Source organism: Cavia porcellus, unplaced genomic scaffold (genome assembly GCF_034190915.1).
Source record: "Cavia porcellus strain 051 isolate PalLab524CR breed Dunkin Hartley unplaced genomic scaffold, mCavPor4.1 scaffold_38, whole genome shotgun sequence".
NCBI lineage: Eukaryota > Metazoa > Chordata > Mammalia > Rodentia > Caviidae > Cavia > Cavia porcellus.
In genome coordinates this window covers 9,400,251-9,405,004 of record NW_026947521.1, presented here as the reverse complement: position 1 = coordinate 9,405,004, position 4,754 = coordinate 9,400,251, and the positions used below count along the sequence as shown (strand labels likewise).

General features: G+C 35.3%; 1 pseudogene; it reads right to left on the bottom strand.

Moving 5' to 3' along the window:
• Positions 1 to 4,074: 4,074 nt before the first annotated feature.
• Positions 4,075 to 4,501, bottom strand: LOC100716780 (proteasome maturation protein-like; annotated as a pseudogene).
• Between the last annotated feature and the right edge of the window lie 253 nt (positions 4,502 to 4,754).

Below are 4,754 nucleotides of genomic sequence, written 5' to 3'. Positions count from 1 at the left end.
TACCCATATTCCAATAAATAGTGTTACTTTAAATGGCACAAAAAGGTTTTTGGAAATGTGACTAAGACTCTTAAAATGGGTAGAATATTCTAGATTACTCAGATGGTCTATAATTCAATCACTGTGTTCATAAGAGGGAGACAGAGGATGGAGAGTTCTCATGTACAGAAAAGAGAGGATGCATTGGCCTTGGGATGGAAATGGAGAAAAAAGGAGAATAAGAATGAGCCAAAAATATAGGTAAAAAGTGGGAGCTGAAACAAGCAAGTGCTGTAGAAATCAAAAATGGAAGGGAAATCGATCTCCTGGAGTTTCTAGGAACATAGCCCTACTGATGCCTTGATTTTGATCCAGTGAAACTGAGGAGTTATGACCTCCAAAAGGTTAAGAGAATATATTTGTGTTTTTGTTATGTTTGTTTTATGTTTTCAAGGCAAGATCTCATTATGTGATCCAGGCTGGCCTTGATTCACTATGTAGCTCAGACTGGCCTCAAACTTGTGGCAATCCTCCTGCCTCGGCCTTCTGAATGCTGTGATTATAGGTGTGAGCCACCATACCTGCTTTATTGGTGTGTTTTTAAAACATCAAGTTCATGATAATTTTTAAATAATAGCACTAGGAAACAAATGCATTACATAATGAGAAACATTATAAAAAATTGGTTTGATATGTAAGGACTACCAAGATGGATCTCTAGCACTTTATTTGGAAAGTTTATATCTATTTTCTAAAAGCATTAGTCTATTCTTCTCTTTCATGTTACCTCTTCGTAGGTCTTAGAGTCAGGATGTGCTTGTCACCTAAGAAAGGAATGAGAAAACTTTCATCATTTTCTAGGTTCTGAAACAGTTCCAATGATCAGTGGGACTCTCTGCCCTCAGGGTCTGAAAAGGCACAGTTCTTTGATCACATTCTTACAAGGTTCTTTAAAATTATAATCATCTCAACAGTTCTCCAGCTCAGCTGTTCTCATGTGTCTCTTTAAAACCCACAACCCACAATAGTCTTTCAGAGTAGGATCCACTATACCTGTTCACAGGTCTGGAAACAGGGTGAGAAGCATTAAATAATTCTCAAAATTTGTCTCTAGAATTGTTAAATCCTTTTCTGTCGTATCTGTTTGTCTGCATTGTAGATTCATCCATTTGTGAAAGTGTGATATCACATTGGGCTCATATGAAGACTTCTCAGTTTTTTCTAATACTATGAATATCAAACTAAACAGTCTTATCTATAAAAATATTATTCCATAAGCTTCCACAGCTACTAAGAGGAAGAACTTAGATCTGCAATGAAAGGTATCTGGTTCCAAAATCTATTCTTTTTCTTTTACTTTGGTAATGCCTCCTGATTTTATATAGTATTTTCTTGCATACTTTTAATGATTTATATCTTCATAAAAAATCTCTCATTTTATCAATTATCAAATGTATAGCATAATATAGAAAGTATTATTCTATAATTCCTTAAATTTCCTTTAGATTGGAGGCTATATTTCCTTTTCATTCTAAATTTTATGCATTTTTCTCTCTTTTTGAGTTGACTGATAGTTCATTTTATCGCCCTTTCCCATCCAGCTATCTACTTTAATTTTTCTGTGTTTAAATTTAGTAAGTAAATTTTCCTTTACCCTATTTTCTCTGTCTATTCTGTTGTTTTTCTTCAATTTCTTCACTCAATAAATATTTAATTGCCTAATACATGCCAGAATATTCAATTGATTACTGAATTCATTGCTCATTTTTGTTTTTCTTATTTGGTAATTGTGATGTTTAAGTCTATGCATTTCCTTCCAAGTACAGCTTTGGCTACATCCTGTAAGTTTCAGCAGTCAGCATTCAAAATACTAAGATTTGCCAAATTTTCTGTAAGTTTTATTCCAAGCGTTAGACACTTTTGGTTATTTTCCCATTATCTTTTTATAGTAGTGTTGAATTGCAATCAGAGAATACAGTTTCTTTTTGTTACACGTATTAGGATATCTTAAACTGTCAACATTTGTCAAATTTCCAGGGATATAAAAAGGCTGCATCTTCTCTAGGTAGTAGTCGTAGAAATCAGTATTAGTATTATATCAATAGCAGATAATCTTTATTCTTTACATTATTTGGTTTTTTTGAGATTTCTGTTTTTTCTAGCTTCACTATCAGTGACTGAAATAAGATATGCTAATGAGAAGGGACTTTTTATTCAACAGGATTTGCTGTATACATGTCAGTTTACCAGCAACGGGATAGGCTGTCAGCCAGGATATAAAAATAGAGTTCAGCAGTATCCTGATACTGGCACACCCATGCAGAATGTCTCTCCAGCTTGTTTTCCAAGCGGAATCCCTGTGGGTTTTTAATAACCAAACTTCACTGAACCTATGTATTTGTCAATATATTTTTAGCTGACGTTTACATAGGAAAAATGATATTTACATACCCAAACCTCAAGTCACCATTTTAACTAAACGGCATGCAAAATGTCGTAAATCCCTTTCTAAATACAAGCGGTAGAATGTTCGATTCCCATGCAGATGTCCTAACAAGCATGCGGGGTCCCCGTGAGGGCCAAGGAAGCCCTACATGCTGCGGCCTCCGAAGCAACCGGCTTTGATTTGTTCTCTGACTGTGGTTTTCTGAGGCCTAATTTACATTCAGTAAAATTCGCTCTTACAGAGCACACGGTCTGGCAGTGACATCGTTACCACGATAAACAAGATGTAAAATACTCTTGTCATTTCAAAAATGCCTGTGTCCCTCCGAGGGCGACCCCTCACACTATCCCCAGTCCCAGGCAGCCTCTGATCTGTTTCTATCATTTCTGTCCCTATTATTTCCTTTTTCTGAAGATACACAAATGAAATCACACCGTAGCTAGCTTTTTGGACTTGACTCCTTTTACTCAGCCCAACACATTTGAGATTCACTTGTCTTGGTGTGTATATTTGTTTCTTTTTGTTGCTAATAACATCATAGGTAGGCAGCAATTTATTCTTTAGTTGAAGAACATTTAAATTATTTCCAGAATCTGGTATCTTATAAATAAAACCACTATAAATATTGATATACAGGTTTTTTTGTTTTTGTTTTGTTTTTTAATGTTCTAAGAAAAATCTTTACTTTTTATATACCAGGTTCATGAAGAATACAAGATGTAATCATGGTAAATATGCACTTACATAATTATGGAATTTGTTTATGGATGCATAAGGTATATATGAATATTTGAATAATTTTTAAAAGTTTATGTATCTTGTGATATGCAAATTAAGAATAAGAAAAAGTTAATTTTAATAGTATTGCCTGGTAATAAATTAGGTACATACTATGTCTATAAAGTACAACCATTAAATCTACATCTGCTGGCTACTTTCACTTTAAAGAAGACCAAAATCAAAACCTCTGAACTTTTTCAGCTTTACAGGATCAAAGTAGAGCTGTAATTGAATATCACATTATAGAAATATTATGCTAACAATCTACATGAAAACACAATGAATGTCTAGTATACTCAATTTTAAGTGCTGCCACTGAAATCAATTACAGTGACAACTTCGTAAACTTGTTTATAGTTTTGGGAAAGATGACCATGATCATGTTTGTCACCTGAAACAGAATTTGTGACCAGGAACAAAATTTGCTGAGCACTTTTGTTTGCAAACCAAACTGCCTGCAGACAGAAGCATTCAGGAACTAAGATGTTTCTGTATACAAGTTTACTCTGAAAGATGTTACTGTGAAGTGTGTAGGCACAAATGCTGAAAATAGTTATTTAAAATTTAAATGATGGAATACCTAGAGAGTAGGTGATACTGGAACCTGTGGAAAATTCTCAGATATCCACTGGAAATACTTTTTGAAACACAGAGAAGGCCATTGTTTTACTACAAATTCGGAGCTTTAAAATTATTTCCCCATAGTGCTTTCAACTGTCGCAGAGTCATAACTCAAAGACTCAAGTAATTTCAAATCATCACGGATATTAGGCAAAAATTCTTGTGTCAGTACTTTTAATGTCATATACATCAAATTACAATGAAAGATAACAAGACGCAGCCCCTCTGGTTCCCAAGCAGCACATGTATCATAGCAAAGCAAGTTTATATTCCACCATCAATTGTGGCTCCCCATGAGCTCACTTTGTGATGGATCATTGAAAATATTCTCAAATCCGATAGTCTCATCATTACCCCTCAAAATATCCTATGAAAGGTTTGAGCTTGAAAGAAAGAGAAGACGCTGAGCCTGCTGCACGGCCTTGAATTTCATGTGTAATTTTAGAGGAGCAAAGAGACCTTGGATGTTCCTCAGTGTGAAAAAATTCACTTTATCTTTTTTTGAGCTGAAAATTTTTTTCCTGATAATTCAAGAGCATGACTTGGTAACAGTTCATTTTTCACACAGGAAAAACCTTTCCAAAGAAGATCGTGACATTCAAAAGGCCCACTTGCTGAAAGTTCAATGACTGGAATGCTGTCCTTTAGCTGAGATCCAGGTTCTCTGGCATTCATCTGCAGCCCGCACTGTAAACAGCACATTCTGGTTACCACTAGCCGGCCTGTCCGCTCACTTCCATCTGTTTTGTTTTGTTTTTTGAGATAGAGTTTCACTATGCATTTTAGGCTGGCCTTGAATTCACTTTGTAGCCCAGGCTGCCTCGAACTTACAGCAATCCTCCTGCCTCGGCCTCCCGAGTGTTGAGATTACAGGTATGTGCCACCATGTCCAGAAACATACAGGTTTTTGTGTGAATATAAATTTTCA